The sequence below is a fragment of the Mixophyes fleayi genome, chromosome 10 (genome assembly GCF_038048845.1).
Source record: "Mixophyes fleayi isolate aMixFle1 chromosome 10, aMixFle1.hap1, whole genome shotgun sequence".
Lineage (NCBI taxonomy): Eukaryota > Metazoa > Chordata > Amphibia > Anura > Limnodynastidae > Mixophyes > Mixophyes fleayi.
Genome location: NC_134411.1, coordinates 2,483,560 through 2,499,605, shown reverse-complemented (window position 1 = coordinate 2,499,605; position 16,046 = coordinate 2,483,560). Strand labels below are relative to the sequence as shown.

Genomic DNA, 16,046 nt, shown 5'->3' with positions numbered 1-16,046 from the left:
CTATTTGAAGAAACAGACTTTGCAAAGAGTTATTATTAATTATGTATGATATTAACAATGAAACAGTAGCCAGCATTTCCCATTTATTCCTAGCAGTAATGCAGTTTTATGTAGCTCTCACAGTGTTACCAGAATTGTATAAACAATTTAGTAACAGAATTAATTAGCAAGGTTAACTGACCTTGAGCCAAATGCTTCTGATGGCCGACGCGAAATTCAATTTTCCCAGTTTCAAAAACTGTTTCACATTCACACTAATCATTTATGATGGGATAAAAAGTCCTCTCTATCCTTTATCACAACATTGTGTTAGCATTAGAAAAACGTGAATTGTATAAAACTCCAGGTCATGTAGCCTAATTAGGTGATAATAGTCAATCAGGGACTGAAAAGGATGACAGTGTCTGGAACACATCTTAACGGTATTTTCCTGTATTTATTCCTGCGATTTACCAGGTTTTGGCGTTTACCTAATTGTCCATTATCAGGTTCATAAACGCTGGAGATGAACCAAAACTCTGAGGGGTTCTGGGCTCCACCTCGTCACCAGGGTCAGAAACGCATTTTCCCATGAAAATAAACAATAGAAGGTGCAAAAGCAACATGGTGAAAGTAATGAGATACATTGTGATTACTGGGACCGCCTGAGTACCCGGAAAACCCTCCATCAATTTTTCTCACTTAAATAATCTCGTTCCAATAAAACAAAATGTTACACCTGTAGATATACCTGTTGTATCACTAGATTACACATTACATTACAGTTATTGTGATTGTGATTACCATGGGAATATGTCAAGATTAAAACCTCACTACATTTTTCTTTTTACTTTGGAGAACAACTATTCTCTTATATTTTAAAATTAATTTCAGTTTATAACTCTCCCTGTCACAATTGTGCACTCTGAAATATGTTTCTCCCCTCCAAAAGCCTTGCACCCTAAGCTGCAGCCTAGTATTGGATGATCAGGCCCTGTATACTGACGTCTCTATTGGAACACTTCCCTCAGGACCCCGGTGGTCTCAGCCACCTCTGACTGACCTGGTCTTTTGGTTGTTCAGACTATTATTACATATTATTTTCTCCTCTCGCTTCTCTCCGCTCCCCTCAGTGACTCTCAACCTGTCATCCGTGCCCACCCTCTTGGGCCATAGTTACCTGCCTGTACTCACTTTTCCCCTCCCTCCCTCTCTTTCATGCTGTGCCTGAGCCCCCAGAGTTATAGTGCTTACTGTTACTTGTACTGTGCTGTTTCACCTTGTACTGTGCCATTGTTTGTCCTTGTACGGCGCTACGGATACTTTGTGGCGCCCTATAAATAAAAATTAATAATAATAATAATAATTATTACATACTACACATTAATGTGTTTATTACATGGATTGAGTTTGGTGCAGAAGCCACTTTACAGTCTCATTTAATGTGTTCTTAACTAAAAGGTTTTCTTTCCTGATAATGACAGAAATAATAACATGAACTTTGCACCTATGGCAATTAATAAATACAAATAACTTTTCAATTGCAGCAAAGCACCAATGTTACACTAATGGCACAACAGGCTGTATAATAACTGTATAGTGGGATATTGTAGTGGGGAGAGAACATTACTAACTTATCTTCCATTGATTGTAAAAACAGCGCTGCTTATAAAAAAAATAATTCTGAATCTGCTTATTAAACTGCCGTGTGTGTATATATATATATATATATATATATATATTATTGGAAAACAATGCACTCACATCTTCAAGTAAATCCAGCTTTGGTTGCTCCACAGTAGCTGGTACATATTTAAAAAGTAAAGGGGGCACTCACCATTTATAACATATAGATTAATCTCTATTTTCAATCCAGTTTCTTATAGCCGCTGTTTCGTTCTCACATCCAGACCTTTTTCAAGACAAATTTACATAGCACAGCAGACAATACAGCATTATAATTACCTGACTATATATAGTGCAAAGGGTCATCAGCTGTAGCTCATCTCCGAGGATCACCAGTTCTAGAGCATCCACCAGCCACAGTGTTACAAACAATATATGTTCCACCCTGGAACACACATGAAGGTCACATGATTTCAGACTTCTGCTTTTAAACTATTACTAGGTGCTACCATCTACCACTACGCAGTAACTAGCATCTCCCATAACTCTACCAATGAACATATCAGGCCTGAGTCATTAAGGAGAGCAAAGCAAAATAAAGGAGTAACTTTGCACCTGGGCAAAACCATGTTGCATTGGAGAGGGAGGTAAATTTAAAATCTGATGGCAGATTTATAGTTGGGATAGGGCATGTCCTAGATCAACTTTAAATTTCAGGGTAAAAATAAAGCTATCAAGTATTTGTGTGTTACATGAAAAAACAGCCAGTATTTAACTTATGTGCAAAATATTAAACTGATTTGCACCCCTTGTATTGAAACATGGTTTGTCCCAGAGAACATTTTTTGCCTTACTTTCCTTAATGACTCAGGCCCAATGTTATTAAATGAAGGTATAAAAACTCTTACTTGTAAAATCCCAATGGAGTGATTGGAGTCTGTGTTCCTGGTGTCCTTGTAATAATCAGTCCAACTTGTACATCTCTGAGTCTGCCTGACTGACAGTACCAAATAAACACAGACTGGGAGGAACCCTACGCATTTTGCCCCGAGACTCTGTTGCTGACTTTACATAACATACATTAATTCATTAACCAACCCACTCTGTGCAAGCTGTCTACATGGAACATAGGCTGGTTTCCCCCCCACCACCACGCACCACCACAAAACATCATTTGCACTTTTGACCTTAATTGCCCTGCACTCCGCAATTATAATTGATAAACTCCCCACCGATCAGTAGAACAATCTAGGGATGATATTATTTACTCAGCAAATGAAGCAGATTCTCATTCCATATAAATATACGGAAACATTTAGAAAATAACAGTTTATCTGAATAACCTGGAAAAAAGGCCACGTTATACTGAACATACAACCTGCTGCAAAACCTGCGCTAACACAGAGGTTACTCTGACTTATAGCGGGCAGTACGTACCTGTCCAGGTAACTTCTGACCTGTATAAGAAGTTATATTTCAGCTGTATACCGTACAATTTATATCAGTAAGAGCACAGCGAAGATTTGGACGTTGTTACTGAATATGTTTCCAGGTATGGACCGGCTGGAAGGAACGCACAGTATTCAAGCAGATAAATCACCAGGAGTTCATCCACCAAGAAATATACCAGCCAGATTCAGGGAAAGAGTTACAGCAGAATTGGAGAGAATGGAGATAATGTATGCAATAAGAAGGTTTGGAAAGCCAGCCAAATGAGTTATTACTCAGTGGTTGTTGAAAAACCCAATGGAAGGGTAAGACTATGCTTGGATTCCAGAGACCTGAGTGTAGCTGGACCTAACCAGCTTCTCACGGTGGGTGAAATCACTTCTAGGGTTCTACAGCAGCTTACGTCACAGGGCTGAGTGCAGGGGTCTGACAGCTAATGCTAGATGACAAGAGTTCACGTCTCTGTACATTTAATACCTCATTTGGCCAATATAAGTTCTTGAGATTCCCTTTTGGGATAAACTCGGCACCAGAGGTGTCTCATAAAACTGTGTAGCAGTTATTTGCGGGTGTTGACGGAGTAGAAATCTACACTGAGGACATATTGATCTGGGTTGAGATAAAGGAACAGCATAATCAAAGACTGAGGCAAGTCCCGGACAGGGACGTATCAATTGTAAATAGAACAAAAAAATGCAAATCTGTCCTAGAGAAAATAAAACAGACGAGTCACATAGATTCCAGTGTTTATAACCTGATCCGAGCAGAATTGAAGCAATAAAAAGTGCCCGATCCTGAGTGTAGACTGGATGTTGAAAGTTTCCTAGGAATGGTCGTAATTTTTACCAGAATGTATTCCACATTTCTCTGAACTATATAATGAGCCACTTTGTGAACTGACCGGAGATTATGTTATATAGAAATGGGAGGAACGGATAGTAGATCAGTCTGTGTATAGAGAAAGACTTTGACCATAAACCACCTGAAGCCATTAGGAAGTTAACAAAACATTGAGCTGTTCCCCAACTAGAACCCGGAAATTGTGATTAACAGAATTATCATTTGGAAGTAAAATACATACTATATATATCTGGAAAAGATCTGGACGTGTTGTCTAGAGCACAACTAAGAGACCTACCAGACCCGAAAGAGCAATCAGAGGAGAATAAAGATAGGTACCATTGTCATGGGATAAATTCATAATCCCTAAAAGATGGACTCAGGATGATGAAACTCTAATAAAATTATAATGTTGGAAGCCAGTCATCATCATCATCATTTATATAGTGCCAACATATTCCGTAGCGCAGAGAGAAGAACAAGTGTTAGAGGACTACTAGAACTTCAAGGATGAGATCACAGGAGTGAATAGAATTCCTTTCAAAAGGGATCGAATAATTATCAAATCAAAAATTAAGGAGGAAATGCTGAATCGTATATAGGATGGTCACTTAGGAATAGAGAGCTGTAGGAGATGAGGAAATAATGTTGTCTTTTGGTCTGGTAACATTATGAATAACATTATGAATATGATATATATTTGGCAGATTAGCTAAGGAGCCACCACTGTCCCATAGAATAGACATATTCACCAGTTCCAGCAGGAACACCTAGTGGATGGACTACTGTTCAACGTTCATGGAAGTTTACTGGATAAGAAAAGACATCACAAGTTTGGCAATCATGACTCAGCTCAAATCACCATTTGCCATGTATGGATTCCAGAATTTCTCATATCAGATAATGCTCCACAACTTAGTTCACAAGAATTTTAAGCTTTAGCAAAGGAATCGGTGTTTTGAACCATGAAGTCCCCATTTTGCACAGGCTAACGGGAGAGCAGAGTGAGAATTACAGACTCTTAAGGTTACACATACTTAAGAAAAGTCTAAAGAGTCTCTCCAGCCCCAGTTACTTTTAGGCAAATGCACGAGGACAAGACTGCTATCACCTCCATGGACTTTATACTCCAAGATAAGTGTAAGAGCAGTTCTGCAGCTGCTGGAGAAGTGACAGAGGAACCAATAAAAGGAAACCATAAAAGTAAAAATGTGAGACTATGGTGTGATGGAACATGGAACACAGCTATGGTTATAGTATTTGCTAAACAATCAAGATCCGACAATGTATTGGGTGGAAATACAGACAGAACAGGAGATTTCTGATGAAAAGTAAGGAAAGAGAGATCAATGAGCAAAACTAAGTAAATAATTAACCAACAAAGTCACTTAGAAAGTAGTTTATATCATCTTTTATTTATATAGAGCCACTAATTCCACAGCGCTGTACAGAGAACTCACTCACATCAGTCCCTGTCCCATAGGAGCTTACAATCTAAATTCCCTAACACACATACACACACACACACACAAACACACACAAACTAAGGTCAATTTGTTAGCAGTCAATTAACCTACTAGTATGTTTTTGGAGTGTGGGAGGAAACCGGAGCACACGGAGGAAACCCACGCAAACACGGGGAGAACATACAAACTCCACACAGATAAGGCCATGGTCGGGAATTGAACTCATGACCCCAGCGCTGTGAGGCAGAAGTGCTAACCACTAAGCAACCGTGCTGTCCCTATTTACATGCATGCATCCAGTAGCAGCACCAGCACAATGGACAGGTTACGTCAACTAGTACTCAGATCCTGTTGGCACAGAGCTAACAGCTGCAGAGAAGGTAACACAAAATACAATTTGAGGTTTTGGTGGAAGACAATCTTAAGGCGGCATCAAAGTGTCTCTTACCCAGAGCAACCAAACTAAACAGGATCTTTCCATGGGCGACATTCTGTATCTGTTAAATTAAGCTCACAGGTACCATATTGTTTTGGATAATATGTATATTTGCACCTAATATATGTAAAATAAACCACTTGAAAGTATACATATTATTTAAAGTTAATTTTTCTCTTTCTCTTCCTCCGCTGTCCCCGTGTTTAGTTTTCCCCGGTAATCACAGAAACTTTTTCTATTTATAAATCTGAATGTGATCAATTCTTAAACTTCCAAATCTCCCTGATCTTTCCTTTATTCCAAGAATATTAATCTCAGGATAGAAGTAATAACTGCGCAAATGTCACAGGGAGGCTCATCAGCCGCAATTCCCCCGTTGGAGTGGAACACATGGGAGATATTAGACACAGATTTGTGCATTTAAGTATTGTAGTGAAAGTGTTTTGAGTGCAGAAGTCAGTCAGCCGGTATCTCGTTATTAGTTAATGACAGAGAGTCGATCTGTGACTCCAGACTGCTTTAGTATCATATTGATACAATGTCTGATTTCATCCTCCTATAGAAGCTGTCGAGATAACATAACTGGAATGTCAACATATCCCTTAGCAATGTTTGTTAATATTTGTATTTGGCAGTTTCAGATGAGATTAATTAAATGTTCGTGTCGCTATTACTATGATAGAAATATTGATTCAGGAAACAGAAATGTTCAAAATGTTAAAGCACATTTTGAGTCCATGTGAATAGCTGTGTTTTATGGCTGGTGAATTGCTTTTCAATATGTCAGTTTTCAATATTGTTTTTACACCTTTGTTTTTTAGAAAACAATCCTGGTAAAAATATAGGGTAAAACATAACAGTAGCCCTTTAAAAACATATAACCTTGCAGCCTAATTACACATTTATCATCTTTATTATGTGTTGGTTAAACATGTACAACATTTTATAAGTAATAACATTTTTTAACCATTAATAATCATTGCCGGCTATCTATTCGGAGTCCTGAAACGTCACTGCTAATGACAGCCCCAATCCTGGTGGACAGCGCCCCTCGGGAATGAGTGGTAGCCATTTGTATTAGCAGTGGAAACATAGCTATTCCTGCCAACGATAAAAGCATGACTGGTGGGTGTGCGTAAATGAGTTAATAAATGCAGAATAATAAACTATTATTTAGTAAAATGACAGATACAGCAGCTGCAATTCATACAATTGTTCTTGATTTGCTGCACCAAGATTATTATTACTAACACTGGCAGAAAACCATCTAGTCATGATGAGGTAAACGAATCACACAAGTTCTGTCAAACAAGCTGCTATACACATTGGTGGCATTAAAAGAACACCCCCCCCCCCCCTACACACACACACCCTTTCCAGTTTGCAGCAGCAGCACCTGGAAATCTGACGTTTATAATGTCCTCACGTACTGTCCCTGTTGACACAAACTCAGAAGCACCAACAGCAGCAGTTGGATGAAACGGAAGAAATGTGGTCACTTGGGTCACTAGTGAAGACAAACTGCACTTGTTAATCATAACAAAAAGTTAACAGCATTGGCAGCTGAAAGTGTGCAAATTAACAAATTCTGAAGAGCTAATGCAAGGTTCTGGTTCTGATGATAATGCAGATGATGTTGAAGTGGAGGAAGAGAAAGGTAACTGACATCTGGATAAAGTTAAAAAATACATGAAAGTGGAGGTGGTGATATGATGATGATGGATCAGATGTCTGACCTCTGACAATAAAGGCTTTTCCTCATAATTTGCTCATTGATTCTCTGCGGTACTCAGAGTGTTGTTTCGGCAGCTCGGACTATCTCTGTAATTTCATTCTAACCTACGGTGCTTCCCAATATCCTTCACTAATTTCTCCAAGGATCGATCACTAATGGCTTCTCATTAGCATTTTTACTAGTATACTCAGGATGTGGGTTGTGGATAAAAGAAACTGAATTGGTTTGTAAAAAAATATAGAAATATTATATTTTATACAGGATTTTAAAAAATCATCAACATGTTTTATTTCAATATCACCAAAATTGTCAAGTGAAAACGAACGCTCTAGGATTGTGTGGCATAAAGATAGTATATAGGCACAAAACCATATATATGGAAAACCAAATGACTGTACTGATCCGGCATAATTTACAAATCCAGAAAATACTCAATGAAAGCACAATGGTTTCTGCATCAAAGTCTCATTTTAAAAAGTCTGTATTCCTAGAAACTCAGGAACCTGTAATACTTCATGTCTATGGTAATCTCACTACATCGTATCGATACTGAGATAGTTTAACAGATGTGTTCTATAAACCCACCACTAGGGGCAGGAGACCACTCTTTAGTCCTCATTCTATGGGTCATATTTGATTGATTTCAAGGTGTGATTTAGAGGTTTGTAACTGTCAGTCACAGTCTTTCTAAACTTATGTATGAAGATAACGTTCACATTTGCAGCTCCTTGTAAATAAATAATGCATCATAGCTTATGACGTTATTATTATGTATTTTTAATGTTGGATTTGAATGTTTAAAGTCACATAAAAAGTGTCACATGAACTGGAAACATAAACTCAGCTTCTGTGAGAGGCTTATATGCCAGCACGTTGCACCATCTCTGCGTTTTAGTAAAGTTGTTGGGAAGAAGAGTTAAAATAAAAAGATATTCAGCTGCCGCTAAGCAGTCAGGAGAAATTGAAGTATAATTAAATGCTTATACAATTCTCTGCTTAGCTCATTTTAAGATCAAGTGTTTCTTTGTAGCAATTTCCTTTCTTTAATTACAATTTCCTGTCTAGTTTGACATTTACAATGCAATCTTGGGGGACATGTTTGTGATTTATTATCTCTACTTCTACCAGAATATCACTCAGCAGAAATGAGTTTATAAAATAAGCTCAAATTATGGTGACCCTTCGCCAGCCCATAATTTCCAGGCTGAAATTGCAGATTGCAGACGAGCAAACGTGGACGGACTCTGGGCCAAGACGGGGAAATGTTTCAATAACAGAGATGACAGACAATCTTAATTAAAATAAAATATGATTTTGATAACATTTTACTATTAAATCTCGCCCTGGTTTATTTGTAATGTCTTGTTTGTATTCATAATTATAGGATTAAATGTGACAATAATGACATGAGCTCTAAGAATTAAGTTAGAAAATGAAAAAGATCTGAGGGATGTGTATAGATTCCATACGGGGCTGTGCCTTGTTTGGGTAATAGGAATAAGGCATCACGAAATATTACTATATCAGAATCCTCCAAGGAATTATATGTTCATATAGTATAGGCCTGGTTAACCTGTGGCTCTCCAGGTGTTTTTGAAACTACAAGTCCCAGCATGCCCTGACAGCTCTTGGCTGGTTATCATCTGGCAGAGCATTCTGGGGCTTGTAGTTTCACAACACCTCGAGAGCCACAGATTGGCCAGATCTTATAGAAGGGATGAAACTACATGCTGATCACAATAGAAGCTACAATATTTCTTATAAAACACAAGTTTAAATTTAAACATAGCAAGTGTCTTGTATGAAGTGCTCCTTTTACCCAGGTGTGTGCAGTGGCCATTTTCTTGTAGTCCACCTCCTTCAGGTAAATAAAATAAACAGGAGGTGTTCTACAACAAAATGGCGCCCCCTCTCCAGTATGGCAGATGAAGCTATAAAAAATTATTATTCCTGGTCCACCGCTTAATGTCAGCCTGGTCTCAGTGAGATTGTTAGACTCTCATGGGAGATCACCCAATATTTCAAGAGTCTCTCGGACATTCTGGGAGAGTTGACAAGTATAATATATGGATATAATACACAGGTCATGTGAATATATGTTAACACTTGTGAAATATATCCTGTTATTTGGTGAGTTGTCAGATCATTACTTATATATTGGAGAGCAATTATATCAGTCCTGTAACATGTCATCACACCTGTGTTCATTCATTGTGCTATATACGTCACTCTTTGAGAAAGTCACCACTGTGACAAAACACGTCCGGGATTTGGATCTTTTCTGCAAATAGTAAAATATAGGAAGATCTGACTGCCGGATGTTACCTTATTGAACCTTTTATATTAATATACTGTGCCTGAGAAGAGGGGCGGTACGGCTTACGTTATCCACCAGAGGACGAGGTGTTACTACAGAGTATATCTTCTATATGCTGCTGAGTACGGCGGTAAAGGGTAATGTGATCTGGCCACTCTCCCCTTTATTATACGCTACTATACTGATCATTTTATGAAATTCAATGATGAGTTCCTAAGATGTCTGTAGCTGACAGTTGTGGCTGAAACATCTGGTATTTCTGTTCTATGAGTTTATACAGCACTGACTTTGAGTTACACTGTTACTAAGTGACAAGAACCACAGAAGATCAATACACCCAGAGGAACTGACCATACCTCTGATTACACGTGCAGTGTATATGTGTACTTTTGTATATGCAATATCCGACTTACCAATATAGATCTAGTCTCAGTACAATAGGATTTTTAATGTTGATAAAACATTACTGTCAAATGTTTTTAATAAATCATTTTCAAATATATATTGTGAGCCTGTTTCTTTTATCAAGAATTCTGCCATATTTCTTGTAGGATTCAAATTATCTAGTTGCAGTTTTATTATTTATCGGGCTGCACCCACTTTGTGGAATTCCCTCCCTCACACAATAAGACTTTCCTCTGGTCTACAAACTTTCAAGAGTTCTCTGAAAACCCACCTCTTCAGACAAGCTTATAATATTCCTCAACCACCCTCTTATCCTCACTAGGTTAACCTATTACCATCCTCTACACAGTTCACACAAGACAACATCCCTCCGACCAACATTGCTGTGTGACTTGATCACATAACATACAAAACACTTTTTACCTTTGCAATCTGGCTGGACCAATATGCAGTAAGTAGATTTAACCTCATGTATCCAACTCCCATTGACCTATAGATTGTAAGCTTGCTGGAGCTAAATAAATAAATGTTGATTATGATGATGATATTTAATTAGAAATTAATAATTACCTCTAATAGAGGGCAACACCTTCACTCTTCCTTATTAGGTTTGCTACAACTATTCCTTATGACTTTTTTTCACACTGTTAATCAAAGTAGGAAGAAATAAATCAAATAAATAAATCAAATAAAAACAAATGAAGCACATAGAGAGAAATTAAATTATTATTTCACTATAAACAAATGATTACAGATCATTCAGAAAAGAGCAAAACAAAGGATCTTGGGATAATTATATAACAATATAATACCTATGTGATTAAATAGAGACTGACGTTCATTACGGCGCTCTCTAGTGGCCGGTGGAGGTTGCACGTCTTCACCTACTTAATTACTTAATTTATACCCATTTAGGTGCCTTAGATGAAGAGCGTCCCAGTGTCTGTCTCGGTTGCATTGTTCCCCTCTCCCGCATCCTGCTGGTGATTACCCAGAGTAATGCTGTTTAGAGGCAGCAGTCCATTGTAAATCAAATTAGAAGCAATATGTTTTCTTAGTGCAGCTGTGGAATTTATTTCCCAAATGTTTTATTTGTGGCTGAAATATGGATCTGACAACGAGCCAATAAGAACGCAGCTGGGCAATTCCGTCGGCTCATTTTCATCCATTTTTACTCTTCCAGCAGTGAACAGTGAATGCAATTCAGGCTTTTGTCTGGGATTATTAGTGCTTATTCTCTGGAGAGGCCTGCGCAATATGGTGGCCCTATACAATTAGACAATAATAGTTATAATGATCATAATCAAACTTAATATAAAGGTATCTTATACGCTAGAGTGCAAATGATGGCAATATTCCTGTAATGTCAGAGTTATAGGACAATTCTATTTAATGTAACATAAATAGCAACTATTTATATAATAAGCAATATGCACGTTCCAGCTTCAGATTTACATCCACTGAAATCACCTGTGTGTACTGTTAGCAAGTGGTTTATAAGCATCTTGTACACCTGGAAAATGCCTCTAAACTGTGTCCTTATCTTCCCGTCTTGTAAAGAGAACAGGCTTTGATGACGCAATAATGTTATTGCGCAGTGGGGTGTGACAACGTGAATCACATGGTCACGCCCATGCGCTGGGAGGGCAGTTCCAAAAGTAGAGAAGTATGATGGAAAGTTTAGCATTTAAAAGGTAAAATACTCTCACATTGATCCAATGCACTTTTATACAGCAGCAAAGAGTATTCCGCCACAATCATATATATAGCCACGTTCACCTCAATACACACAACGCTGAAGGGACAAATGGAGCAGGCAGCACCCCAAAGACTAAACTGCAATTCCAATACAATGCTCGCAAACACAAGTATGAATGGGGGGGGGGGGTACTTCCAGTGATACCCCCCCTTTTCCTGCATTGTTACAGCATTAAAAAAACACTATTTAACGCATATATTTTGACGCCAGTGGATATGAAGCCTTTCTCCTGATTTCATGGTTGGAAATGACCTCCAATAGATTGTTCATTGTCTCCTACTGAATTGTTATATAGTATCACATGGGGCTTGTGATGTTGTATTATACGTCTGCATGCAAACCCCATTTCTCTAGTAAGACAGACTTAGGGGCAGCCTTGGTGTGCGGCAATAAGTATGATTTCTTATGGCTTATCAGTGATAAGTTATCACCGCAATCTGGGTTTTTGGTACTACTGCGCCAGCTACCCGTTAACAAATTATCACCGCAGTTTATCGATGAAATCTATCCCGTAGTGGTAAATTTATCTCTTTTGCTGGTGGTCTGCACATGCGTGAGCCGGGTAGCTGGTGCAGTGGTACCAAAAACCCAGATTTGGTCTGTCAGTTCAACTAATAAAAAAAATGCAAAAAAAAAAGATTACAAATATCTTTTTTTAAAAATAAAATAAAAGCCATTGACATTCAAAGAGTAAAGCATTTTGCTCAATCATTTTCTTCTGTTATCGCCACCGTGTACTGCAGCGATCCGTACTAGGTACGGCCGCAGATGATGTATAGGGCGAAGCGGAAATCGCCAGAGAAAACACCCGTTGATAAATTTGCCGCACACTCCTGTTCCATGGGCTCCTGTGAGCTTTCCAGGACCTGCAGAGACATCTTTTACACTATGATGTTGGCATCGCCCCCCCTGATGTACCGACATGTTATTCACACTATTACTCAGCGCTCACTTCCAGCTCTCATCATGTAGCTTTTAAAATCCGGCCAAGTCGACTCTGAGCGGCATGTAATAGTTTCTGACATTTTGATGTGCGCACTTATTTCTCTGTAGTTATTCAGAAGTGCAGAGAAAGCAACAACCACGGTAAATATTTAATTCCAGAGCATTTTCCTGACTGTTAGGATTATCTGCCGTCCATCTCAACCAGGCTGTCACTGTCAGACGACTTGTACGGTGGAGGCAGGGGGTATCTGAGTGGTCGGAGAGAGGCGCGGTAGGACAGGAAAATATACATTTTGGTGCATAACTAGGTGCTACAGTCATTTTGGTGCAACTGATTGTGGTTTTGACACACATTGCACAAGGGTTGATGTGGTTAGTTGTAAGGCAAATAGGGCGCATGAATAAGGGGCAAGTACGTCATCCAGACTCTCCCTTCCCCCAACTCCCAGCTTCTCAAGTCACCAACATGAGGTCACAATCCTGCTGGAGTTACTAAACCCACTGTGGACCCCGCTGTACTTATATCTACACCAATCAGTATAGTCTTATCTTGTCCTGCTCAGTAGAACTCACTAAATGCCTGATTACATAATTGCTGCCCTGTTAGCAGCTTCAGTGTATGATAAAACAGACCCGACCCATTCACCTGGTTACAACGTACTTTGTGCTGGTGGTGGCGGGTTGGGGCAAATCACCCTGTGCATTTCCTGTGGATACAGAACAACTGAGAACTAGGTACAGATTGATTTTGACCAGGAAGATGATATGTTGAACAAGTAGCAAATAAAGAAGCAGCGCATATCCGCATTCTTTATGGTTTGTAAATGAGCCTTTAAGAGTCCGCCAAGGTCTCATCTTTGTGGGCAACCTTATTTTTGCATGTTATTCAGTACAAAAGTTGCTAGTTCCCTTGTCTCCTCTCCCCCAATTATTGGAACATCTATATAAATATAAATTATTCTATTATTATTCTAATTGGCTGAATGCATATTGACCCCTCTAGCTGACAGTACCTAATTCATTAGTGAGGCGGTTGTCTATTCGCATTACTTACTTGTTATTTAGATTAGGACTATGGCAGGAATGAAGATTCCCATTTGATCCGTAACGGGGAAAACAACTGATGTTTGTATTCAATTATATTTAATTTGCCTTGTTTTTCATGTGTTTGTCATTCCTCCAAATGCTCCGAACGCTACACGAGCCCGCCATCTTCCTTACAGCGAGATATTGTCCTTTGATATCATCTGTTTGAGCGCTCCTGAAACCTTTACATATACAGTATATTATAACTGAAGGATGATTGATCCTGAGGGAAATGTAAAACTGAGGTTTGTGTTCATAACGTTGTCCCCTCTCTAAGGGGTTAAAGAGGACAGGCTAAGTGAGCCTGGGGTACGCCCACGTGATGTCACATCACTCTGGGAGGTCACTTAGGACACATTATAAACTACCAGTCCGTCCGCCCTGCCTGGTTCTGAGCTTCCTTGCAGATACTTTGGACGCCAATACCTGCTCGAGACCTGTTTACTGGACCTGCTGTTGGGGTGTTGGGATGGTTTGGTTGGTTACCAGTACCCTTCGGCTTCACTGCCTTGCGGTCTTTTGTTTACCGGTGGAATATTTTGATTGGTGCTTTGGGTGCCAACACCAGCTGGTTTGATAAAACCACAACAAACTCTAAATTGAGGCGGTTTCTATCATTAAAAGAGTCAGGCTTTGGTTCTCGGATGCTTGAGATAAGGGACACCCAAGTTTAAAGATGAGTGCACCCAGGTGAAATGATTCCCCATGAATTTATATCAAGAGGGTAAATGTGATACAAGGAGCATTGCTCCTAGCCAAACTGCTAATCGTTTCCTCCTCCACCAACCATACAGTACATGTTTGTAGTTTAATCATCATCACCATTTATTTATATAGCACCATTGATTCCGCAGCACTGTACAGAGAACTCACTCACATCAGTCCCTGCCCCATTAGAGCTTACAGTCTAAATTCCCTAACATTCACACAGACAGAGACTAGGGTCAATTTTGATAGCGGCCAATTAACCTACTAGTATGTTTTTGGAGTGTGGGAGGAAACCGGAGCACCCGGAGGAAACCCACGCAAACACGGGGAGAACATACAAACTCCACACAGATAAGGCCATGGACGGGAATCGAACTCATGACCCCAGTGCTGAGAGGCAGAAGAACTACTAAGCCACCAACTGCTTTATTTGGCAAGCTCTGGTTTTGTGTCTGTTATTTATTAGCAGAAAAAGAAGTAAAAAGAAGGACTTATTATTATGTGAGAATCATTTTATTAGTGAACGTTACTAGCAGTATTTTTGTACAATGCAGCTTGTATTTAAGGTAGAGTAGACCTTTAGTTATAATCTTAAAATACCTATGTGATTGTGCTCATTAATTATTAACAAGGATTTGCCTTCGGGTAATTTTGGCTTTGATAAGAAATAAAAGGGTGACAAATTGTGAGTGCCGTCATTAAAACCTTACCAGAGCCCCTCATTACATCGTCTGTCAGAAAACAGTAACCCATAAATACAAGTTTTGCAATATTTACTTACTTCACAATACAGCCGTATTATTATCATTCTTGGGAATGAGGATTGTTGCTGTTTCGCTATTAAACAACATGGAGCCTGTATATGTAATTGTAATAACGAGAGACTCGCCTTCAGTCAGGTCCCCAGGCTGTGTAATTTATACATGTAATTGATTACAATACCCACTGACAAATTCTTAGAAGAAAACAAATTGTGAGAGCGCGGTTTCCCTGGCATCACTAGAAGTATTCTCCCGTCCGCTGTATGACCAGGGCTGTCGATGGTAATATATTTAGGGACAGAAGTAATCTATAGATGGTTTAGGATGAAGACAGACACTTGCATAATGGTAAAAGTCCCATCCATTAAGCCCATTAAGGCCAACACTGAAATCAATGTTTAAACCACAAGAAGTAATTAGTGCAAAACACACAGAATGGTTTGATAATTTTTTTTCGCTCACTTGGTTTAATGACATGTAAAAATAACAGATTCTTGGTGGTTTTTCAGTATTTTCTTAGAAGTGGGACACTGA

General features: G+C 39.0%; 2 long non-coding RNA genes across 2 annotated transcripts in view; both read right to left on the bottom strand.

Moving 5' to 3' along the window:
• Positions 1 to 1,951: 1,951 nt before the first annotated feature.
• LOC142103556 (uncharacterized) overlaps positions 1,952 to 16,046 on the bottom strand; it is a 51,558-nt gene continuing 37,463 nt past the window's right edge. The window contains exon 3 of the long non-coding RNA XR_012679393.1: positions 1,952 to 2,050. This is a non-coding gene — a long non-coding RNA (uncharacterized LOC142103556). The remainder of the gene's footprint in view (positions 2,051 to 16,046) is intronic.
• Positions 7,226 to 10,898, bottom strand: LOC142103343 (uncharacterized). The gene is made up of 3 exons (XR_012679328.1): positions 10,824 to 10,898; positions 10,677 to 10,767; positions 7,226 to 7,303 (listed from the first exon to the last, which is right to left on the bottom strand). It is a non-coding gene; the product is annotated as an uncharacterized LOC142103343 (long non-coding RNA).